Here is a 25,691-nt window from a genome sequence, read left to right as displayed (position 1 = left end):
CTGGCTTTTGCCTGAACCCCCATCACTCCTCCTCTTGCATATAAGACAATATTTCAGATCTGCATATGAAAACAACACGCCTACCTTTGTTGCACATAGCTGCCTGCCTGTCTCTAGTTACCCCACTGGCTGTAGCTGCGTCCCTTCCGACATGGAATAACACCAACTGTAACGATAAACTGAAAATTAACAGTATAAACCTGCATCATTTTGGACTCTGGTATTTGCTGAATCCGGGTGACCTGACAATCGATGGTGGTGCCGCTGGTGATTCTGGCCTTCTTGGAATCTGTTGGGCCTATGTGTTAGCTCACACATCACTCTGGTATCCATGGTAACTACCACAACATGGTCATCTGCAGTTTACATCTAGCCCGTGGCATTGAATGGCATTTTAAAAGTGCTAAGGGTCCTGGTGCAATAATCCTCCCATGAGGATCAGCCTCAACGGCTTTGTAGATTGCACTCATGTCAGCAACTCCATATACATTTTTTTTTCTTCATGCTTCTTTCTTCATCCTTTTTTCTTTCTGTCATTCAGACTTTCATTCATTCGATCTCTCTCACTCACTTGCTTTAACTCATTTGTTCTCACTCACTCACTCACTCACTCACTCAATCACTCACTCACTCATTCACTCTCACTCACTCTCACTCTCTCACTCACTCGCTCACTAAGTCAGTCTCTCTCTCTCTCTCTCTCTTTTTCTTTTTATATATATTTTTTTCCGTCTTCTTCTTCTTCTTCTTCTTCAGACCCTGTCATAGCACTAATGCCTTTCCAATACCACCAGCAGATGGAGACACTCCATTGCAACATTGGTTGTGAGCAGCAGTTTCTAAAAACAAATGCCTCACGGCGGATTTCCCATCCATCAATGTATGGTAAATTTTGTTTTTATCATTCACTGACCACAGAAACCAATGCATGGTCAAGCAACAGCAATGACACACCCTTGTGTATAGGCATGAGACCCTCATGTCATTTAACAGGATTCAGCACCACCCACAAGACAGCTACCTGTCATGTCATGTCAAACCTGCACAGGTGTGCTAGATTATTATTATTTAGTTTTATTTTATTTTTTTACACCAATCAGTGTGCAAACATGGTCATTAAAACGCTAAATGAATAGACGTTCATAAACCAGTCAGTGCAACTCATCATTTTGGTCTCCAATTCTCAAACTCAAATTCTCACCCACGGAGGATTAAATGAGAATCTTTCTTGTTTAACACTGGAATGGGGTGGTGCACTGTTCACTACCCGAAGATACTGCCACATCGGGTCAATGCATAGGGCGACAGAAGCAAGCTTCCAAATCAGCTCCCTTTCTCAAAAATCCATTTAATTTATGGTCCCCAGATAGGGAACGTATGTATCAGTATGTGCTCACAAGTCACCCAAGTGCAAGTATTCACACAAAAAAAAAACGTGCCTCAGGATGCGATCTGTCGCAAGATCCTTTCTTTTTTTACACTTGATCTAAGCCAAAAGGCCTAGAGGGGATAACCGGGAAAGGGGTGGACCCAACCATGTCCCCTTCATGAGCACTCACATTACTCATAGGAATGGAAGGAAGGCTGGCAGCCAACCAGCCTCCCATACACTTTCTGGGTGGGTGGCAGTCAGCCACCCATACATACATACAGCACAGGCTAAACCCACATCATCACTTAAAAAAAGGACAGGCGACCATTGCACTCTGATGGAGCATTTAGCAATGCAATCCATAGCCTGGCTTTTGCCTGAACCCCCATCACTCCTCCTCTTGCATATAAGACAATATTTCAGATCTGCATATGAAAACAACACGCCTACCTTTGTTGCACATAGCTGCCTGCCTGTCTCTAGTTACCCCACTGGCTGTAGCTGCGTCCCTTCCGACATGGAATAACACCAACTGTAACGATAAACTGAAAATTAACAGTATAAACCTGCATCATTTTGGACTCTGGTATTTGCTGAATCCGGGTGACCTGACAATCGATGGTGGTGCCGCTGGTGATTCTGGCCTTCTTGGAATCTGTTGGGCCTATGTGTTAGCTCACACATCACTCTGGTATCCATGGTAACTACCACAACATGGTCATCTGCAGTTTACATCTAGCCCGTGGCATTGAATGGCATTTTAAAAGTGCTAAGGGTCCTGGTGCAATAATCCTCCCATGAGGATCAGCCTCAACGGCTTTGTAGATTGCACTCATGTCAGCAACTCCATATACATTTTTTTTTCTTCATGCTTCTTTCTTCATCCTTTTTTCTTTCTGTCATTCAGACTTTCATTCATTCGATCTCTCTCACTCACTTGCTTTAACTCATTTGTTCTCACTCACTCACTCACTCACTCACTCAATCACTCACTCACTCATTCACTCTCACTCACTCTCACTCTCTCACTCACTCGCTCACTAAGTCAGTCTCTCTCTCTCTCTCTCTCTTTTTCTTTTTATATATATTTTTTTCCGTCTTCTTCTTCTTCTTCTTCTTCAGACCCTGTCATAGCACTAATGCCTTTCCAATACCACCAGCAGATGGAGACACTCCATTGCAACATTGGTTGTGAGCAGCAGTTTCTAAAAACAAATGCCTCACGGCGGATTTCCCATCCATCAATGTATGGTAAATTTTGTTTTTATCATTCACTGACCACAGAAACCAATGCATGGTCAAGCAACAGCAATGACACACCCTTGTGTATAGGCATGAGACCCTCATGTCATTTAACAGGATTCAGCACCACCCACAAGACAGCTACCTGTCATGTCATGTCAAACCTGCACAGGTGTGCTAGATTATTATTATTTAGTTTTATTTTATTTTTTTACACCAATCAGTGTGCAAACATGGTCATTAAAACGCTAAATGAATAGACGTTCATAAACCAGTCAGTGCAACTCATCATTTTGGTCTCCAATTCTCAAACTCAAATTCTCACCCACGGAGGATTAAATGAGAATCTTTCTTGTTTAACACTGGAATGGGGTGGTGCACTGTTCACTACCCGAAGATACTGCCACATCGGGTCAATGCATAGGGCGACAGAAGCAAGCTTCCAAATCAGCTCCCTTTCTCAAAAATCCATTTAATTTATGGTCCCCAGATAGGGAACGTATGTATCAGTATGTGCTCACAAGTCACCCAAGTGCAAGTATTCACACAAAAAAAAACGTGCCTCAGGATGCGATCTGTCGCAAGATCCTTTCTTTTTTTACACTTGATCTAAGCCAAAAGGCCTAGAGGGGATAACCGGGAAAGGGGTGGACCCAACCATGTCCCCTTCATGAGCACTCACATTACTCATAGGAATGGAAGGAAGGCTGGCAGCCAACCAGCCTCCCATACACTTTCTGGGTGGGTGGCAGTCAGCCACCCATACATACATACAGCACAGGCTAAACCCACATCATCACTTAAAAAAAGGACAGGCGACCATTGCACTCTGATGGAGCATTTAGCAATGCAATCCATAGCCTGGCTTTTGCCTGAACCCCCATCACTCCTCCTCTTGCATATAAGACAATATTTCAGATCTGCATATGAAAACAACACGCCTACCTTTGTTGCACATAGCTGCCTGCCTGTCTCTAGTTACCCCACTGGCTGTAGCTGCGTCCCTTCCGACATGGAATAACCCAACTGTAACGATAAACTGAAAATTAACAGTATAAACCTGCATCATTTTGGACTCTGGTATTTGCTGAATCCGGGTGACCTGACAATCGATGGTGGTGCCGCTGGTGATTCTGGCCTTCTTGGAATCTGTTGGGCCTATGTGTTAGCTCACACATCACTCTGGTATCCATGGTAACTACCACAACATGGTCATCTGCAGTTTACATCTAGCCCGTGGCATTGAATGGCATTTTAAAAGTGCTAAGGGTCCTGGTGCAATAATCCTCCCATGAGGATCAGCCTCAACGGCTTTGTAGATTGCACTCATGTCAGCAACTCCATATACATTTTTTTTTCTTCATGCTTCTTTCTTCATCCTTTTTTCTTTCTGTCATTCAGACTTTCATTCATTCGATCTCTCTCACTCACTTGCTTTAACTCATTTGTTCTCACTCACTCACTCACTCACTCACTCAATCACTCACTCACTCATTCACTCTCACTCACTCTCACTCTCTCACTCACTCGCTCACTAAGTCAGTCTCTCTCTCTCTCTCTCTCTTTTTCTTTTTATATATATTTTTTTCCGTCTTCTTCTTCTTCTTCTTCTTCAGACCCTGTCATAGCACTAATGCCTTTCCAATACCACCAGCAGATGGAGACACTCCATTGCAACATTGGTTGTGAGCAGCAGTTTCTAAAAACAAATGCCTCACGGCGGATTTCCCATCCATCAATGTATGGTAAATTTTGTTTTTATCATTCACTGACCACAGAAACCAATGCATGGTCAAGCAACAGCAATGACACACCCTTGTGTATAGGCATGAGACCCTCATGTCATTTAACAGGATTCAGCACCACCCACAAGACAGCTACCTGTCATGTCATGTCAAACCTGCACAGGTGTGCTAGATTATTATTATTTAGTTTTATTTTATTTTTTTACACCAATCAGTGTGCAAACATGGTCATTAAAACGCTAAATGAATAGACGTTCATAAACCAGTCAGTGCAACTCATCATTTTGGTCTCCAATTCTCAAACTCAAATTCTCACCCACGGAGGATTAAATGAGAATCTTTCTTGTTTAACACTGGAATGGGGTGGTGCACTGTTCACTACCCGAAGATACTGCCACATCGGGTCAATGCATAGGGCGACAGAAGCAAGCTTCCAAATCAGCTCCCTTTCTCAAAAATCCATTTAATTTATGGTCCCCAGATAGGGAACGTATGTATCAGTATGTGCTCACAAGTCACCCAAGTGCAAGTATTCACACAAAAAAAAACGTGCCTCAGGATGCGATCTGTCGCAAGATCCTTTCTTTTTTTACACTTGATCTAAGCCAAAAGGCCTAGAGGGGATAACCGGGAAAGGGGTGGACCCAACCATGTCCCCTTCATGAGCACTCACATTACTCATAGGAATGGAAGGAAGGCTGGCAGCCAACCAGCCTCCCATACACTTTCTGGGTGGGTGGCAGTCAGCCACCCATACATACATACAGCACAGGCTAAACCCACATCATCACTTAAAAAAAGGACAGGCGACCATTGCACTCTGATGGAGCATTTAGCAATGCAATCCATAGCCTGGCTTTTGCCTGAACCCCCATCACTCCTCCTCTTGCATATAAGACAATATTTCAGATCTGCATATGAAAACAACACGCCTACCTTTGTTGCACATAGCTGCCTGCCTGTCTCTAGTTACCCCACTGGCTGTAGCTGCGTCCCTTCCGACATGGAATAACACCAACTGTAACGATAAACTGAAAATTAACAGTATAAACCTGCATCATTTTGGACTCTGGTATTTGCTGAATCCGGGTGACCTGACAATCGATGGTGGTGCCGCTGGTGATTCTGGCCTTCTTGGAATCTGTTGGGCCTATGTGTTAGCTCACACATCACTCTGGTATCCATGGTAACTACCACAACATGGTCATCTGCAGTTTACATCTAGCCCGTGGCATTGAATGGCATTTTAAAAGTGCTAAGGGTCCTGGTGCAATAATCCTCCCATGAGGATCAGCCTCAACGGCTTTGTAGATTGCACTCATGTCAGCAACTCCATATACATTTTTTTTTCTTCATGCTTCTTTCTTCATCCTTTTTTCTTTCTGTCATTCAGACTTTCATTCATTCGATCTCTCTCACTCACTTGCTTTAACTCATTTGTTCTCACTCACTCACTCACTCACTCACTCAATCACTCACTCACTCATTCACTCTCACTCACTCTCACTCTCTCACTCACTCGCTCACTAAGTCAGTCTCTCTCTCTCTCTCTCTCTTTTTCTTTTTATATATATTTTTTTCCGTCTTCTTCTTCTTCTTCTTCTTCAGACCCTGTCATAGCACTAATGCCTTTCCAATACCACCAGCAGATGGAGACACTCCATTGCAACATTGGTTGTGAGCAGCAGTTTCTAAAAACAAATGCCTCACGGCGGATTTCCCATCCATCAATGTATGGTAAATTTTGTTTTTATCATTCACTGACCACAGAAACCAATGCATGGTCAAGCAACAGCAATGACACACCCTTGTGTATAGGCATGAGACCCTCATGTCATTTAACAGGATTCAGCACCACCCACAAGACAGCTACCTGTCATGTCATGTCAAACCTGCACAGGTGTGCTAGATTATTATTATTTAGTTTTATTTTATTTTTTTACACCAATCAGTGTGCAAACATGGTCATTAAAACGCTAAATGAATAGACGTTCATAAACCAGTCAGTGCAACTCATCATTTTGGTCTCCAATTCTCAAACTCAAATTCTCACCCACGGAGGATTAAATGAGAATCTTTCTTGTTTAACACTGGAATGGGGTGGTGCACTGTTCACTACCCGAAGATACTGCCACATCGGGTCAATGCATAGGGCGACAGAAGCAAGCTTCCAAATCAGCTCCCTTTCTCAAAAATCCATTTAATTTATGGTCCCCAGATAGGGAACGTATGTATCAGTATGTGCTCACAAGTCACCCAAGTGCAAGTATTCACACAAAAAAAAACGTGCCTCAGGATGCGATCTGTCGCAAGATCCTTTCTTTTTTTACACTTGATCTAAGCCAAAAGGCCTAGAGGGGATAACCGGGAAAGGGGTGGACCCAACCATGTCCCCTTCATGAGCACTCACATTACTCATAGGAATGGAAGGAAGGCTGGCAGCCAACCAGCCTCCCATACACTTTCTGGGTGGGTGGCAGTCAGCCACCCATACATACATACAGCACAGGCTAAACCCACATCATCACTTAAAAAAAGGACAGGCGACCATTGCACTCTGATGGAGCATTTAGCAATGCAATCCATAGCCTGGCTTTTGCCTGAACCCCCATCACTCCTCCTCTTGCATATAAGACAATATTTCAGATCTGCATATGAAAACAACACGCCTACCTTTGTTGCACATAGCTGCCTGCCTGTCTCTAGTTACCCCACTGGCTGTAGCTGCGTCCCTTCCGACATGGAATAACACCAACTGTAACGATAAACTGAAAATTAACAGTATAAACCTGCATCATTTTGGACTCTGGTATTTGCTGAATCCGGGTGACCTGACAATCGATGGTGGTGCCGCTGGTGATTCTGGCCTTCTTGGAATCTGTTGGGCCTATGTGTTAGCTCACACATCACTCTGGTATCCATGGTAACTACCACAACATGGTCATCTGCAGTTTACATCTAGCCCGTGGCATTGAATGGCATTTTAAAAGTGCTAAGGGTCCTGGTGCAATAATCCTCCCATGAGGATCAGCCTCAACGGCTTTGTAGATTGCACTCATGTCAGCAACTCCATATACATTTTTTTTTCTTCATGCTTCTTTCTTCATCCTTTTTTCTTTCTGTCATTCAGACTTTCATTCATTCGATCTCTCTCACTCACTTGCTTTAACTCATTTGTTCTCACTCACTCACTCACTCACTCACTCAATCACTCACTCACTCATTCACTCTCACTCACTCTCACTCTCTCACTCACTCGCTCACTAAGTCAGTCTCTCTCTCTCTCTCTCTCTTTTTCTTTTTATATATATTTTTTTCCGTCTTCTTCTTCTTCTTCTTCTTCAGACCCTGTCATAGCACTAATGCCTTTCCAATACCACCAGCAGATGGAGACACTCCATTGCAACATTGGTTGTGAGCAGCAGTTTCTAAAAACAAATGCCTCACGGCGGATTTCCCATCCATCAATGTATGGTAAATTTTGTTTTTATCATTCACTGACCACAGAAACCAATGCATGGTCAAGCAACAGCAATGACACACCCTTGTGTATAGGCATGAGACCCTCATGTCATTTAACAGGATTCAGCACCACCCACAAGACAGCTACCTGTCATGTCATGTCAAACCTGCACAGGTGTGCTAGATTATTATTATTTAGTTTTATTTTATTTTTTTACACCAATCAGTGTGCAAACATGGTCATTAAAACGCTAAATGAATAGACGTTCATAAACCAGTCAGTGCAACTCATCATTTTGGTCTCCAATTCTCAAACTCAAATTCTCACCCACGGAGGATTAAATGAGAATCTTTCTTGTTTAACACTGGAATGGGGTGGTGCACTGTTCACTACCCGAAGATACTGCCACATCGGGTCAATGCATAGGGCGACAGAAGCAAGCTTCCAAATCAGCTCCCTTTCTCAAAAATCCATTTAATTTATGGTCCCCAGATAGGGAACGTATGTATCAGTATGTGCTCACAAGTCACCCAAGTGCAAGTATTCACACAAAAAAAAACGTGCCTCAGGATGCGATCTGTCGCAAGATCCTTTCTTTTTTTACACTTGATCTAAGCCAAAAGGCCTAGAGGGGATAACCGGGAAAGGGGTGGACCCAACCATGTCCCCTTCATGAGCACTCACATTACTCATAGGAATGGAAGGAAGGCTGGCAGCCAACCAGCCTCCCATACACTTTCTGGGTGGGTGGCAGTCAGCCACCCATACATACATACAGCACAGGCTAAACCCACATCATCACTTAAAAAAAGGACAGGCGACCATTGCACTCTGATGGAGCATTTAGCAATGCAATCCATAGCCTGGCTTTTGCCTGAACCCCCATCACTCCTCCTCTTGCATATAAGACAATATTTCAGATCTGCATATGAAAACAACACGCCTACCTTTGTTGCACATAGCTGCCTGCCTGTCTCTAGTTACCCCACTGGCTGTAGCTGCGTCCCTTCCGACATGGAATAACACCAACTGTAACGATAAACTGAAAATTAACAGTATAAACCTGCATCATTTTGGACTCTGGTATTTGCTGAATCCGGGTGACCTGACAATCGATGGTGGTGCCGCTGGTGATTCTGGCCTTCTTGGAATCTGTTGGGCCTATGTGTTAGCTCACACATCACTCTGGTATCCATGGTAACTACCACAACATGGTCATCTGCAGTTTACATCTAGCCCGTGGCATTGAATGGCATTTTAAAAGTGCTAAGGGTCCTGGTGCAATAATCCTCCCATGAGGATCAGCCTCAACGGCTTTGTAGATTGCACTCATGTCAGCAACTCCATATACATTTTTTTTTCTTCATGCTTCTTTCTTCATCCTTTTTTCTTTCTGTCATTCAGACTTTCATTCATTCGATCTCTCTCACTCACTTGCTTTAACTCATTTGTTCTCACTCACTCACTCACTCACTCACTCAATCACTCACTCACTCATTCACTCTCACTCACTCTCACTCTCTCACTCACTCGCTCACTAAGTCAGTCTCTCTCTCTCTCTCTCTCTTTTTCTTTTTATATATATTTTTTTCCGTCTTCTTCTTCTTCTTCTTCTTCAGACCCTGTCATAGCACTAATGCCTTTCCAATACCACCAGCAGATGGAGACACTCCATTGCAACATTGGTTGTGAGCAGCAGTTTCTAAAAACAAATGCCTCACGGCGGATTTCCCATCCATCAATGTATGGTAAATTTTGTTTTTATCATTCACTGACCACAGAAACCAATGCATGGTCAAGCAACAGCAATGACACACCCTTGTGTATAGGCATGAGACCCTCATGTCATTTAACAGGATTCAGCACCACCCACAAGACAGCTACCTGTCATGTCATGTCAAACCTGCACAGGTGTGCTAGATTATTATTATTTAGTTTTATTTTATTTTTTTACACCAATCAGTGTGCAAACATGGTCATTAAAACGCTAAATGAATAGACGTTCATAAACCAGTCAGTGCAACTCATCATTTTGGTCTCCAATTCTCAAACTCAAATTCTCACCCACGGAGGATTAAATGAGAATCTTTCTTGTTTAACACTGGAATGGGGTGGTGCACTGTTCACTACCCGAAGATACTGCCACATCGGGTCAATGCATAGGGCGACAGAAGCAAGCTTCCAAATCAGCTCCCTTTCTCAAAAATCCATTTAATTTATGGTCCCCAGATAGGGAACGTATGTATCAGTATGTGCTCACAAGTCACCCAAGTGCAAGTATTCACACAAAAAAAAACGTGCCTCAGGATGCGATCTGTCGCAAGATCCTTTCTTTTTTTACACTTGATCTAAGCCAAAAGGCCTAGAGGGGATAACCGGGAAAGGGGTGGACCCAACCATGTCCCCTTCATGAGCACTCACATTACTCATAGGAATGGAAGGAAGGCTGGCAGCCAACCAGCCTCCCATACACTTTCTGGGTGGGTGGCAGTCAGCCACCCATACATACATACAGCACAGGCTAAACCCACATCATCACTTAAAAAAAGGACAGGCGACCATTGCACTCTGATGGAGCATTTAGCAATGCAATCCATAGCCTGGCTTTTGCCTGAACCCCCATCACTCCTCCTCTTGCATATAAGACAATATTTCAGATCTGCATATGAAAACAACACGCCTACCTTTGTTGCACATAGCTGCCTGCCTGTCTCTAGTTACCCCACTGGCTGTAGCTGCGTCCCTTCCGACATGGAATAACACCAACTGTAACGATAAACTGAAAATTAACAGTATAAACCTGCATCATTTTGGACTCTGGTATTTGCTGAATCCGGGTGACCTGACAATCGATGGTGGTGCCGCTGGTGATTCTGGCCTTCTTGGAATCTGTTGGGCCTATGTGTTAGCTCACACATCACTCTGGTATCCATGGTAACTACCACAACATGGTCATCTGCAGTTTACATCTAGCCCGTGGCATTGAATGGCATTTTAAAAGTGCTAAGGGTCCTGGTGCAATAATCCTCCCATGAGGATCAGCCTCAACGGCTTTGTAGATTGCACTCATGTCAGCAACTCCATATACATTTTTTTTTCTTCATGCTTCTTTCTTCATCCTTTTTTCTTTCTGTCATTCAGACTTTCATTCATTCGATCTCTCTCACTCACTTGCTTTAACTCATTTGTTCTCACTCACTCACTCACTCACTCACTCAATCACTCACTCACTCATTCACTCTCACTCACTCTCACTCTCTCACTCACTCGCTCACTAAGTCAGTCTCTCTCTCTCTCTCTCTCTTTTTCTTTTTATATATATTTTTTTCCGTCTTCTTCTTCTTCTTCTTCTTCAGACCCTGTCATAGCACTAATGCCTTTCCAATACCACCAGCAGATGGAGACACTCCATTGCAACATTGGTTGTGAGCAGCAGTTTCTAAAAACAAATGCCTCACGGCGGATTTCCCATCCATCAATGTATGGTAAATTTTGTTTTTATCATTCACTGACCACAGAAACCAATGCATGGTCAAGCAACAGCAATGACACACCCTTGTGTATAGGCATGAGACCCTCATGTCATTTAACAGGATTCAGCACCACCCACAAGACAGCTACCTGTCATGTCATGTCAAACCTGCACAGGTGTGCTAGATTATTATTATTTAGTTTTATTTTATTTTTTTACACCAATCAGTGTGCAAACATGGTCATTAAAACGCTAAATGAATAGACGTTCATAAACCAGTCAGTGCAACTCATCATTTTGGTCTCCAATTCTCAAACTCAAATTCTCACCCACGGAGGATTAAATGAGAATCTTTCTTGTTTAACACTGGAATGGGGTGGTGCACTGTTCACTACCCGAAGATACTGCCACATCGGGTCAATGCATAGGGCGACAGAAGCAAGCTTCCAAATCAGCTCCCTTTCTCAAAAATCCATTTAATTTATGGTCCCCAGATAGGGAACGTATGTATCAGTATGTGCTCACAAGTCACCCAAGTGCAAGTATTCACACAAAAAAAAACGTGCCTCAGGATGCGATCTGTCGCAAGATCCTTTCTTTTTTTACACTTGATCTAAGCCAAAAGGCCTAGAGGGGATAACTGGGAAAGGGGTGGACCCAACCATGTCCCCTTCATGAGCACTCACATTACTCATAGGAATGGAAGGAAGGCTGGCAGCCAACCAGCCTCCCATACACTTTCTGGGTGGGTGGCAGTCAGCCACCCATACATACATACAGCACAGGCTAAACCCACATCATCACTTAAAAAAAGGACAGGCGACCATTGCACTCTGATGGAGCATTTAGCAATGCAATCCATAGCCTGGCTTTTGCCTGAACCCCCATCACTCCTCCTCTTGCATATAAGACAATATTTCAGATCTGCATATGAAAACAACACGCCTACCTTTGTTGCACATAGCTGCCTGCCTGTCTCTAGTTACCCCACTGGCTGTAGCTGCGTCCCTTCCGACATGGAATAACACCAACTGTAACGATAAACTGAAAATTAACAGTATAAACCTGCATCATTTTGGACTCTGGTATTTGCTGAATCCGGGTGACCTGACAATCGATGGTGGTGCCGCTGGTGATTCTGGCCTTCTTGGAATCTGTTGGGCCTATGTGTTAGCTCACACATCACTCTGGTATCCATGGTAACTACCACAACATGGTCATCTGCAGTTTACATCTAGCCCGTGGCATTGAATGGCATTTTAAAAGTGCTAAGGGTCCTGGTGCAATAATCCTCCCATGAGGATCAGCCTCAACGGCTTTGTAGATTGCACTCATGTCAGCAACTCCATATACATTTTTTTTTCTTCATGCTTCTTTCTTCATCCTTTTTTCTTTCTGTCATTCAGACTTTCATTCATTCGATCTCTCTCACTCACTTGCTTTAACTCATTTGTTCTCACTCACTCACTCACTCACTCACTCAATCACTCACTCACTCATTCACTCTCACTCACTCTCACTCTCTCACTCACTCGCTCACTAAGTCAGTCTCTCTCTCTCTCTCTCTCTTTTTCTTTTTATATATATTTTTTTCCGTCTTCTTCTTCTTCTTCTTCTTCAGACCCTGTCATAGCACTAATGCCTTTCCAATACCACCAGCAGATGGAGACACTCCATTGCAACATTGGTTGTGAGCAGCAGTTTCTAAAAACAAATGCCTCACGGCGGATTTCCCATCCATCAATGTATGGTAAATTTTGTTTTTATCATTCACTGACCACAGAAACCAATGCATGGTCAAGCAACAGCAATGACACACCCTTGTGTATAGGCATGAGACCCTCATGTCATTTAACAGGATTCAGCACCACCCACAAGACAGCTACCTGTCATGTCATGTCAAACCTGCACAGGTGTGCTAGATTATTATTATTTAGTTTTATTTTATTTTTTTACACCAATCAGTGTGCAAACATGGTCATTAAAACGCTAAATGAATAGACGTTCATAAACCAGTCAGTGCAACTCATCATTTTGGTCTCCAATTCTCAAACTCAAATTCTCACCCACGGAGGATTAAATGAGAATCTTTCTTGTTTAACACTGGAATGGGGTGGTGCACTGTTCACTACCCGAAGATACTGCCACATCGGGTCAATGCATAGGGCGACAGAAGCAAGCTTCCAAATCAGCTCCCTTTCTCAAAAATCCATTTAATTTATGGTCCCCAGATAGGGAACGTATGTATCAGTATGTGCTCACAAGTCACCCAAGTGCAAGTATTCACACAAAAAAAAACGTGCCTCAGGATGCGATCTGTCGCAAGATCCTTTCTTTTTTTACACTTGATCTAAGCCAAAAGGCCTAGAGGGGATAACCGGGAAAGGGGTGGACCCAACCATGTCCCCTTCATGAGCACTCACATTACTCATAGGAATGGAAGGAAGGCTGGCAGCCAACCAGCCTCCCATACACTTTCTGGGTGGGTGGCAGTCAGCCACCCATACATACATACAGCACAGGCTAAACCCACATCATCACTTAAAAAAAGGACAGGCGACCATTGCACTCTGATGGAGCATTTAGCAATGCAATCCATAGCCTGGCTTTTGCCTGAACCCCCATCACTCCTCCTCTTGCATATAAGACAATATTTCAGATCTGCATATGAAAACAACACGCCTACCTTTGTTGCACATAGCTGCCTGCCTGTCTCTAGTTACCCCACTGGCTGTAGCTGCGTCCCTTCCGACATGGAATAACACCAACTGTAACGATAAACTGAAAATTAACAGTATAAACCTGCATCATTTTGGACTCTGGTATTTGCTGAATCCGGGTGACCTGACAATCGATGGTGGTGCCGCTGGTGATTCTGGCCTTCTTGGAATCTGTTGGGCCTATGTGTTAGCTCACACATCACTCTGGTATCCATGGTAACTACCACAACATGGTCATCTGCAGTTTACATCTAGCCCGTGGCATTGAATGGCATTTTAAAAGTGCTAAGGGTCCTGGTGCAATAATCCTCCCATGAGGATCAGCCTCAACGGCTTTGTAGATTGCACTCATGTCAGCAACTCCATATACATTTTTTTTTCTTCATGCTTCTTTCTTCATCCTTTTTTCTTTCTGTCATTCAGACTTTCATTCATTCGATCTCTCTCACTCACTTGCTTTAACTCATTTGTTCTCACTCACTCACTCACTCACTCACTCAATCACTCACTCACTCATTCACTCTCACTCACTCTCACTCTCTCACTCACTCGCTCACTAAGTCAGTCTCTCTCTCTCTCTCTCTCTTTTTCTTTTTATATATATTTTTTTCCGTCTTCTTCTTCTTCTTCTTCTTCAGACCCTGTCATAGCACTAATGCCTTTCCAATACCACCAGCAGATGGAGACACTCCATTGCAACATTGGTTGTGAGCAGCAGTTTCTAAAAACAAATGCCTCACGGCGGATTTCCCATCCATCAATGTATGGTAAATTTTGTTTTTATCATTCACTGACCACAGAAACCAATGCATGGTCAAGCAACAGCAATGACACACCCTTGTGTATAGGCATGAGACCCTCATGTCATTTAACAGGATTCAGCACCACCCACAAGACAGCTACCTGTCATGTCATGTCAAACCTGCACAGGTGTGCTAGATTATTATTATTTAGTTTTATTTTATTTTTTTACACCAATCAGTGTGCAAACATGGTCATTAAAACGCTAAATGAATAGACGTTCATAAACCAGTCAGTGCAACTCATCATTTTGGTCTCCAATTCTCAAACTCAAATTCTCACCCACGGAGGATTAAATGAGAATCTTTCTTGTTTAACACTGGAATGGGGTGGTGCACTGTTCACTACCCGAAGATACTGCCACATCGGGTCAATGCATAGGGCGACAGAAGCAAGCTTCCAAATCAGCTCCCTTTCTCAAAAATCCATTTAATTTATGGTCCCCAGATAGGGAACGTATGTATCAGTATGTGCTCACAAGTCACCCAAGTGCAAGTATTCACACAAAAAAAAACGTGCCTCAGGATGCGATCTGTCGCAAGATCCTTTCTTTTTTTACACTTGATCTAAGCCAAAAGGCCTAGAGGGGATAACCGGGAAAGGGGTGGACCCAACCATGTCCCCTTCATGAGCACTCACATTACTCATAGGAATGGAAGGAAGGCTGGCAGCCAACCAGCCTCCCATACACTTTCTGGGTGGGTGGCAGTCAGCCACCCATACATACATACAGCACAGGCTAAACCCACATCATCACTTAAAAAAAGGACAGGCGACCATTGCACTCTGATGGAGCATTTAGCAATGCAATCCATAGCCTGGCTTTTGCCTGAACCCCCATCACTCCTCCTCTTGCATATAAGACAATATTTCAGATCTGCATATGAAAACAACACGCCTACCTTTGTTGCACATAGCTGCCTGCCTGTCTCTAGTTACCCCACTGGCTGTAGCTGCGTCCCTTCCGACATGGAATAACACCAACTGTAACGATAAACTGAAAATTAACAGTATAAACCTGCATCATTTTGGACTCTGGTATTTGCTGAATCCGGGTGACCTGACAATCGATGGTGGTGCCGCTGGTGATTCTGGCCTTCTTGGAATCTGTTGGGCCTATGTGTTAGCTCACACATCACTCTGGTATCCATGGTAACTACCACAACATGGTCATCTGCAGTTTACATCTAGCCCGTGGCATTGAATGGCATTTTAAAAGTGCTAAGGGTCCTGGTGCAATAATCCTCCCATGAGGATCAGCCTCAACGGCTTTGTAGATTGCACTCATGTCAGCAACTCCATATACATTTTTTTTTCTTCATGCTTCTTTCTTCATCCTTTTTTCTTTCTGTCATTCAGACTTTCATTCATTCGATCTCTCTCACTCACTTGCTTTAACTCATTTGTTCTCACTCACTCACTCACTCACTCACTCAATCACTCACTCACTCATTCACTCTCACTCACTCTCACTCTCTCACTCACTCGCTCACTAAGTCAGTCTCTCTCTCTCTCTCTCTCTTTTTCTTTTTATATATATTTTTTTCCGTCTTCTTCTTCTTCTTCTTCTTCAGACCCTGTCATAGCACTAATGCCTTTCCAATACCACCAGCAGATGGAGACACTCCATTGCAACATTGGTTGTGAGCAGCAGTTTCTAAAAACAAATGCCTCACGGCGGATTTCCCATCCATCAATGTATGGTAAATTTTGTTTTTATCATTCACTGACCACAGAAACCAATGCATGGTCAAGCAACAGCAATGACACACCCTTGTGTATAGGCATGAGACCCTCATGTCATTTAACAGGATTCAGCACCACCCACAAGACAGCTACCTGTCATGTCATGTCAAACCTGCACAGGTGTGCTAGATTATTATTATTTAGTTTTATTTTATTTTTTTACACCAATCAGTGTGCAAACATGGTCATTAAAACGCTAAATGAATAGACGTTCATAAACCAGTCAGTGCAACTCATCATTTTGGTCTCCAATTCTCAAACTCAAATTCTCACCCACGGAGGATTAAATGAGAATCTTTCTTGTTTAACACTGGAATGGGGTGGTGCACTGTTCACTACCCGAAGATACTGCCACATCGGGTCAATGCATAGGGCGACAGAAGCAAGCTTCCAAATCAGCTCCCTTTCTCAAAAATCCATTTAATTTATGGTCCCCAGATAGGGAACGTATGTATCAGTATGTGCTCACAAGTCACCCAAGTGCAAGTATTCACACAAAAAAAAACGTGCCTCAGGATGCGATCTGTCGCAAGATCCTTTCTTTTTTTACACTTGATCTAAGCCAAAAGGCCTAGAGGGGATAACCGGGAAAGGGGTGGACCCAACCATGTCCCCTTCATGAGCACTCACATTACTCATAGGAATGGAAGGAAGGCTGGCAGCCAACCAGCCTCCCATACACTTTCTGGGTGGGTGGCAGTCAGCCACCCATACATACATACAGCACAGGCTAAACCCACATCATCACTTAAAAAAAGGACAGGCGACCATTGCACTCTGATGGAGCATTTAGCAATGCAATCCATAGCCTGGCTTTTGCCTGAACCCCCATCACTCCTCCTCTTGCATATAAGACAATATTTCAGATCTGCATATGAAAACAACACGCCTACCTTTGTTGCACATAGCTGCCTGCCTGTCTCTAGTTACCCCACTGGCTGTAGCTGCGTCCCTTCCGACATGGAATAACACCAACTGTAACGATAAACTGAAAATTAACAGTATAAACCTGCATCATTTTGGACTCTGGTATTTGCTGAATCCGGGTGACCTGACAATCGATGGTGGTGCCGCTGGTGATTCTGGCCTTCTTGGAATCTGTTGGGCCTATGTGTTAGCTCACACATCACTCTGGTATCCATGGTAACTACCACAACATGGTCATCTGCAGTTTACATCTAGCCCGTGGCATTGAATGGCATTTTAAAAGTGCTAAGGGTCCTGGTGCAATAATCCTCCCATGAGGATCAGCCTCAACGGCTTTGTAGATTGCACTCATGTCAGCAACTCCATATACATTTTTTTTTCTTCATGCTTCTTTCTTCATCCTTTTTTCTTTCTGTCATTCAGACTTTCATTCATTCGATCTCTCTCACTCACTTGCTTTAACTCATTTGTTCTCACTCACTCACTCACTCACTCACTCAATCACTCACTCACTCATTCACTCTCACTCACTCTCACTCTCTCACTCACTCGCTCACTAAGTCAGTCTCTCTCTCTCTCTCTCTCTTTTTCTTTTTATATATATTTTTTTCCGTCTTCTTCTTCTTCTTCTTCTTCAGACCCTGTCATAGCACTAATGCCTTTCCAATACCACCAGCAGATGGAGACACTCCATTGCAACATTGGTTGTGAGCAGCAGTTTCTAAAAACAAATGCCTCACGGCGGATTTCCCATCCATCAATGTATGGTAAATTTTGTTTTTATCATTCACTGACCACAGAAACCAATGCATGGTCAAGCAACAGCAATGACACACCCTTGTGTATAGGCATGAGACCCTCATGTCATTTAACAGGATTCAGCACCACCCACAAGACAGCTACCTGTCATGTCATGTCAAACCTGCACAGGTGTGCTAGATTATTATTATTTAGTTTTATTTTATTTTTTTACACCAATCAGTGTGCAAACATGGTCATTAAAACGCTAAATGAATAGACGTTCATAAACCAGTCAGTGCAACTCATCATTTTGGTCTCCAATTCTCAAACTCAAATTCTCACCCACGGAGGATTAAATGAGAATCTTTCTTGTTTAACACTGGAATGGGGTGGTGCACTGTTCACTACCCGAAGATACTGCCACATCGGGTCAATGCATAGGGCGACAGAAGCAAGCTTCCAAATCAGCTCCCTTTCTCAAAAATCCATTTAATTTATGGTCCCCAGATAGGGAACGTATGTATCAGTATGTGCTCACAAGTCACCCAAGTGCAAGTATTCACACAAAAAAAAACGTGCCTCAGGATGCGATCTGTCGCAAGATCCTTTCTTTTTTTACACTTGATCTAAGCCAAAAGGCCTAGAGGGGATAACCGGGAAAGGGGTGGACCCAACCATGTCCCCTTCATGAGCACTCACATTACTCATAGGAATGGAAGGAAGGCTGGCAGCCAACCAGCCTCCCATACACTTTCTGGGTGGGTGGCAGTCAGCCACCCATACATACATACAGCACAGGCTAAACCCACATCATCACTTAAAAAAAGGACAGGCGACCATTGCACTCTGATGGAGCATTTAGCAATGCAATCCATAGCCTGGCTTTTGCCTGAACCCCCATCACTCCTCCTCTTGCATATAAGACAATATTTCAGATCTGCATATGAAAACAACACGCCTACCTTTGTTGCACATAGCTGCCTGCCTGTCTCTAGTTACCCCACTGGCTGTAGCTGCGTCCCTTCCGACATGGAATAACACCAACTGTAACGATAAACTGAAAATTAACAGTATAAACCTGCATCATTTTGGACTCTGGTATTTGCTGAATCCGGGTGACCTGACAATCGATGGTGGTGCCGCTGGTGATTCTGGCCTTCTTGGAATCTGTTGGGCCTATGTGTTAGCTCACACATCACTCTGGTATCCATGGTAACTACCACAACATGGTCATCTGCAGTTTACATCTAGCCCGTGGCATTGAATGGCATTTTAAAAGTGCTAAGGGTCCTGGTGCAATAATCCTCCCATGAGGATCAGCCTCAACGGCTTTGTAGATTGCACTCATGTCAGCAACTCCATATACATTTTTTTTTCTTCATGCTTCTTTCTTCATCCTTTTTTCTTTCTGTCATTCAGACTTTCATTCATTCGATCTCTCTCACTCACTTGCTTTAACTCATTTGTTCTCACTCACTCACTCACTCACTCACTCAATCACTCACTCACTCATTCACTCTCACTCACTCTCACTCTCTCACTCACTCGCTCACTAAGTCAGTCTCTCTCTCTCTCTCTCTCTTTTTCTTTTTATATATATTTTTTTCCGTCTTCTTCTTCTTCTTCTTCTTCAGACCCTGTCATAGCACTAATGCCTTTCCAATACCACCAGCAGATGGAGACACTCCATTGCAACATTGGTTGTGAGCAGCAGTTTCTAAAAACAAATGCCTCACGGCGGATTTCCCATCCATCAATGTATGGTAAATTTTGTTTTTATCATTCACTGACCACAGAAACCAATGCATGGTCAAGCAACAGCAATGACACACCCTTGTGTATAGGCATGAGACCCTCATGTCATTTAACAGGATTCAGCACCACCCACAAGACAGCTACCTGTCATGTCATGTCAAACCTGCACAGGTGTGCTAGATTATTATTATTTAGTTTTATTTTATTTTTTTACACCAATCAGTGTGCAAACATGGTCATTAAAACGCTAAATGAATAGACGTTCATAAACCAGTCAGTGCAACTCATCATTTTGGTCTCCAATTCTCAAACTCAAATTCTCACCCACGGAGGATTAAATGAGAATCTTTCTTGTTTAACACTGGAATGGGGTGGTGCACTGTTCACTACCCGAAGATACTGCCACATCGGGTCAATGCATAGGGCGACAGAAGCAAGCTTCCAAATCAGCTCCCTTTCTCAAAAATCCATTTAATTTATGGTCCCCAGATAGGGAACGTATGTATCAGTATGTGCTCACAAGTCACCCAAGTGCAAGTATTCACACAAAAAAAAAACGTGCCTCAGGATGCGATCTGTCGCAAGATCCTTTCTTTTTTTACACTTGATCTAAGCCAAAAGGCCTAGAGGGGATAACCGGGAAAGGGGTGGACCCAACCATGTCCCCTTCATGAGCACTCACATTACTCATAGGAATGGAAGGAAGGCTGGCAGCCAACCAGCCTCCCATACACTTTCTGGGTGGGTGGCAGTCAGCCACCCATACATACATACAGCACAGGCTAAACCCACATCATCACTTAAAAAAAGGACAGGCGACCATTGCACTCTGATGGAGCATTTAGCAATGCAATCCATAGCCTGGCTTTTGCCTGAACCCCCATCACTCCTCCTCTTGCATATAAGACAATATTTCAGATCTGCATATGAAAACAACACGCCTACCTTTGTTGCACATAGCTGCCTGCCTGTCTCTAGTTACCCCACTGGCTGTAGCTGCGTCCCTTCCGACATGGAATAACACCAACTGTAACGATAAACTGAAAATTAACAGTATAAACCTGCATCATTTTGGACTCTGGTATTTGCTGAATCCGGGTGACCTGACAATCGATGGTGGTGCCGCTGGTGATTCTGGCCTTCTTGGAATCTGTTGGGCCTATGTGTTAGCTCACACATCACTCTGGTATCCATGGTAACTACCACAACATGGTCATCTGCAGTTTACATCTAGCCCGTGGCATTGAATGGCATTTTAAAAGTGCTAAGGGTCCTGGTGCAATAATCCTCCCATGAGGATCAGCCTCAACGGCTTTGTAGATTGCACTCATGTCAGCAACTCCATATACATTTTTTTTTCTTCATGCTTCTTTCTTCATCCTTTTTTCTTTCTGTCATTCAGACTTTCATTCATTCGATCTCTCTCACTCACTTGCTTTAACTCATTTGTTCTCACTCACTCACTCACTCACTCACTCAATCACTCACTCACTCATTCACTCTCACTCACTCTCACTCTCTCACTCACTCGCTCACTAAGTCAGTCTCTCTCTCTCTCTCTCTCTTTTTCTTTTTATATATATTTTTTTCCGTCTTCTTCTTCTTCTTCTTCTTCAGACCCTGTCATAGCACTAATGCCTTTCCAATACCACCAGCAGATGGAGACACTCCATTGCAACATTGGTTGTGAGCAGCAGTTTCTAAAAACAAATGCCTCACGGCGGATTTCCCATCCATCAATGTATGGTAAATTTTGTTTTTATCATTCACTGACCACAGAAACCAATGCATGGTCAAGCAACAGCAATGACACACCCTTGTGTATAGGCATGAGACCCTCATGTCATTTAACAGGATTCAGCACCACCCACAAGACAGCTACCTGTCATGTCATGTCAAACCTGCACAGGTGTGCTAGATTATTATTATTTAGTTTTATTTTATTTTTTTACACCAATCAGTGTGCAAACATGGTCATTAAAACGCTAAATGAATAGACGTTCATAAACCAGTCAGTGCAACTCATCATTTTGGTCTCCAATTCTCAAACTCAAATTCTCACCCACGGAGGATTAAATGAGAATCTTTCTTGTTTAACACTGGAATGGGGTGGTGCACTGTTCACTACCCGAAGATACTGCCACATCGGGTCAATGCATAGGGCGACAGAAGCAAGCTTCCAAATCAGCTCCCTTTCTCAAAAATCCCATTTAATTTATGGTCCCCAGATAGGGAACGTATGTATCAGTATGTGCTCACAAGTCACCCAAGTGCAAGTATTCACACAAAAAAAAACGTGCCTCAGGATGCGATCTGTCGCAAGATCCTTTCTTTTTTTACACTTGATCTAAGCCAAAAGGCCTAGAGGGGATAACCGGGAAAGGGGTGGACCCAACCATGTCCCCTTCATGAGCACTCACATTACTCATAGGAATGGAAGGAAGGCTGGCAGCCAACCAGCCTCCCATACACTTTCTGGGTGGGTGGCAGTCAGCCACCCATACATACATACAGCACAGGCTAAACCCACATCATCACTTAAAAAAGGACAGGCGACCATTGCACTCTGATGGAGCATTTAGCAATGCAATCCATAGCCTGGCTTTTGCCTGAACCCCCATCACTCCTCCTCTTGCATATAAGACAATATTTCAGATCTGCATATGAAAACAACACGCCTACCTTTGTTGCACATAGCTGCCTGCCTGTCTCTAGTTACCCCACTGGCTGTAGCTGCGTCCCTTCCGACATGGAATAACACCAACTGTAACGATAAACTGAAAATTAACAGTATAAACCTGCATCATTTTGGACTCTGGTATTTGCTGAATCCGGGTGACCTGACAATCGATGGTGGTGCCGCTGGTGATTCTGGCCTTCTTGGAATCTGTTGGGCCTATGTGTTAGCTCACACATCACTCTGGTATCCATGGTAACTACCACAACATGGTCATCTGCAGTTTACATCTAGCCCGTGGCATTGAATGGCATTTTAAAAGTGCTAAGGGTCCTGGTGCAATAATCCTCCCATGAGGATCAGCCTCAACGGCTTTGTAGATTGCACTCATGTCAGCAACTCCATATACATTTTTTTTTCTTCATGCTTCTTTCTTCATCCTTTTTTCTTTCTGTCATTCAGACTTTCATTCATTCGATCTCTCTCACTCACTTGCTTTAACTCATTTGTTCTCACTCACTCACTCACTCACTCACTCAATCACTCACTCACTCATTCACTCTCACTCACTCTCACTCTCTCACTCACTCGCTCACTAAGTCAGTCTCTCTCTCTCTCTCTCTCTTTTTCTTTTTATATATATTTTTTTCCGTCTTCTTCTTCTTCTTCTTCTTCAGACCCTGTCATAGCACTAATGCCTTTCCAATACCACCAGCAGATGGAGACACTCCATTGCAACATTGGTTGTGAGCAGCAGTTTCTAAAAACAAATGCCTCACGGCGGATTTCCCATCCATCAATGTATGGTAAATTTTGTTTTTATCATTCACTGACCACAGAAACCAATGCATGGTCAAGCAACAGCAATGACACACCCTTGTGTATAGGCATGAGACCCTCATGTCATTTAACAGGATTCAGCACCACCCACAAGACAGCTACCTGTCATGTCATGTCAAACCTGCACAGGTGTGCTAGATTATTATTATTTAGTTTATTTTATTTTTTTACACCAATCAGTGTGCAAACATGGTCATTAAAACGCTAAATGAATAGACGTTCATAAACCAGTCAGTGCAACTCATCATTTTGGTCTCCAATTCTCAAACTCAAATTCTCACCCACGGAGGATTAAATGAGAATCTTTCTTGTTTAACACTGGAATGGGGTGGTGCACTGTTCACTACCCGAAGATACTGCCACATCGGGTCAATGCATAGGGCGACAGAAGCAAGCTTCCAAATCAGCTCCCTTTCTCAAAAATCCATTTAATTTATGGTCCCCAGATAGGGAACGTATGTATCAGTATGTGCTCACAAGTCACCCAAGTGCAAGTATTCACACAAAAAAAAACGTGCCTCAGGATGCGATCTGTCGCAAGATCCTTTCTTTTTTTACACTTGATCTAAGCCAAAAGGCCTAGAGGGGATAACCGGGAAAGGGGTGGACCCAACCATGTCCCCTTCATGAGCACTCACATTACTCATAGGAATGGAAGGAAGGCTGGCAGCCAACCAGCCTCCCATACACTTTCTGGGTGGGTGGCAGTCAGCCACCCATACATACATACAGCACAGGCTAAACCCACATCATCACTTAAAAAAAGGACAGGCGACCATTGCACTCTGATGGAGCATTTAGCAATGCAATCCATAGCCTGGCTTTTGCCTGAACCCCCATCACTCCTCCTCTTGCATATAAGACAATATTTCAGATCTGCATATGAAAACAACACGCCTACCTTTGTTGCACATAGCTGCCTGCCTGTCTCTAGTTACCCCACTGGCTGTAGCTGCGTCCCTTCCGACATGGAATAACACCAACTGTAACGATAAACTGAAAATTAACAGTATAAACCTGCATCATTTTGGACTCTGGTATTTGCTGAATCCGGGTGACCTGACAATCGATGGTGGTGCCGCTGGTGATTCTGGCCTTCTTGGAATCTGTTGGGCCTATGTGTTAGCTCACACATCACTCTGGTATCCATGGTAACTACCACAACATGGTCATCTGCAGTTTACATCTAGCCCGTGGCATTGAATGGCATTTTAAAAGTGCTAAGGGTCCTGGTGCAATAATCCTCCCATGAGGATCAGCCTCAACGGCTTTGTAGATTGCACTCATGTCAGCAACTCCATATACATTTTTTTTTCTTCATGCTTCTTTCTTCATCCTTTTTTCTTTCTGTCATTCAGACTTTCATTCATTCGATCTCTCTCACTCACTTGCTTTAACTCATTTGTTCTCACTCACTCACTCACTCAATCACTCACTCACTCATTCACTCTCACTCACTCTCACTCTCTCACTCACTCGCTCACTAAGTCAGTCTCTCTCTCTCTCTCTCTCTTTTTCTTTTTATATATATTTTTTTCCGTCTTCTTCTTCTTCTTCTTCTTCAGACCCTGTCATAGCACTAATGCCTTTCCAATACCACCAGCAGATGGAGACACTCCATTGCAACATTGGTTGTGAGCAGCAGTTTCTAAAAACAAATGCCTCACGGCGGATTTCCCATCCATCAATGTATGGTAAATTTTGTTTTTATCATTCACTGACCACAGAAACCAATGCATGGTCAAGCAACAGCAATGACACACCCTTGTGTATAGGCATGAGACCCTCATGTCATTTAACAGGATTCAGCACCACCCACAAGACAGCTACCTGTCATGTCATGTCAAACCTGCACAGGTGTGCTAGATTATTATTATTTAGTTTTATTTTATTTTTTTACACCAATCAGTGTGCAAACATGGTCATTAAAACGCTAAATGAATAGACGTTCATAAACCAGTCAGTGCAACTCATCATTTTGGTCTCCAATTCTCAAACTCAAATTCTCACCCACGGAGGATTAAATGAGAATCTTTCTTGTTTAACACTGGAATGGGGTGGTGCACTGTTCACTACCCGAAGATACTGCCACATCGGGTCAATGCATAGGGCGACAGAAGCAAGCTTCCAAATCAGCTCCCTTTCTCAAAAATCCATTTAATTTATGGTCCCCAGATAGGGAACGTATGA

At 43.4% G+C, this 25,691-nt stretch overlaps 15 pseudogenes; all 15 read right to left on the bottom strand.

Moving 5' to 3' along the window:
- Positions 1-1,246: 1,246 nt before the first annotated feature.
- LOC130327653 (U2 spliceosomal RNA) lies at positions 1,247-1,511 on the bottom strand (annotated as a pseudogene).
- Positions 1,512-2,984: 1,473 nt separating this feature from the next.
- LOC130327651 (U2 spliceosomal RNA) lies at positions 2,985-3,248 on the bottom strand (annotated as a pseudogene).
- A 1,472-nt stretch (positions 3,249-4,720) lies between these two features.
- LOC130327650 (U2 spliceosomal RNA) lies at positions 4,721-4,984 on the bottom strand (annotated as a pseudogene).
- A 1,473-nt stretch (positions 4,985-6,457) lies between these two features.
- On the bottom strand, positions 6,458-6,721 carry LOC130327649 (U2 spliceosomal RNA; annotated as a pseudogene).
- A 1,473-nt stretch (positions 6,722-8,194) lies between these two features.
- Positions 8,195-8,458, bottom strand: LOC130327648 (U2 spliceosomal RNA; annotated as a pseudogene).
- A 1,473-nt stretch (positions 8,459-9,931) lies between these two features.
- Positions 9,932-10,195, bottom strand: LOC130327647 (U2 spliceosomal RNA; annotated as a pseudogene).
- A 1,473-nt stretch (positions 10,196-11,668) lies between these two features.
- Positions 11,669-11,932, bottom strand: LOC130327645 (U2 spliceosomal RNA; annotated as a pseudogene).
- Positions 11,933-13,405: 1,473 nt separating this feature from the next.
- LOC130327660 (U2 spliceosomal RNA) lies at positions 13,406-13,669 on the bottom strand (annotated as a pseudogene).
- Positions 13,670-15,142: 1,473 nt separating this feature from the next.
- LOC130327659 (U2 spliceosomal RNA) lies at positions 15,143-15,406 on the bottom strand (annotated as a pseudogene).
- A 1,473-nt stretch (positions 15,407-16,879) lies between these two features.
- LOC130327658 (U2 spliceosomal RNA) lies at positions 16,880-17,143 on the bottom strand (annotated as a pseudogene).
- Positions 17,144-18,616: 1,473 nt separating this feature from the next.
- On the bottom strand, positions 18,617-18,880 carry LOC130327656 (U2 spliceosomal RNA; annotated as a pseudogene).
- A 1,473-nt stretch (positions 18,881-20,353) lies between these two features.
- LOC130327652 (U2 spliceosomal RNA) lies at positions 20,354-20,618 on the bottom strand (annotated as a pseudogene).
- A 1,473-nt stretch (positions 20,619-22,091) lies between these two features.
- LOC130327654 (U2 spliceosomal RNA) lies at positions 22,092-22,356 on the bottom strand (annotated as a pseudogene).
- A 1,471-nt stretch (positions 22,357-23,827) lies between these two features.
- LOC130327644 (U2 spliceosomal RNA) lies at positions 23,828-24,091 on the bottom strand (annotated as a pseudogene).
- Positions 24,092-25,556: 1,465 nt separating this feature from the next.
- On the bottom strand, positions 25,557-25,691 carry LOC130327655 (U2 spliceosomal RNA; annotated as a pseudogene; the record flags this gene model as incomplete).

The sequence above is a fragment of the Hyla sarda genome, unplaced genomic scaffold, assembly GCF_029499605.1.
Source record: "Hyla sarda isolate aHylSar1 unplaced genomic scaffold, aHylSar1.hap1 scaffold_3010, whole genome shotgun sequence".
NCBI classification, from domain to species: domain Eukaryota; kingdom Metazoa; phylum Chordata; class Amphibia; order Anura; family Hylidae; genus Hyla; species Hyla sarda.
The sequence above is the reverse complement of the archived record's forward strand: the minus strand, read 5'-3'. Positions and strand labels throughout refer to the sequence as shown.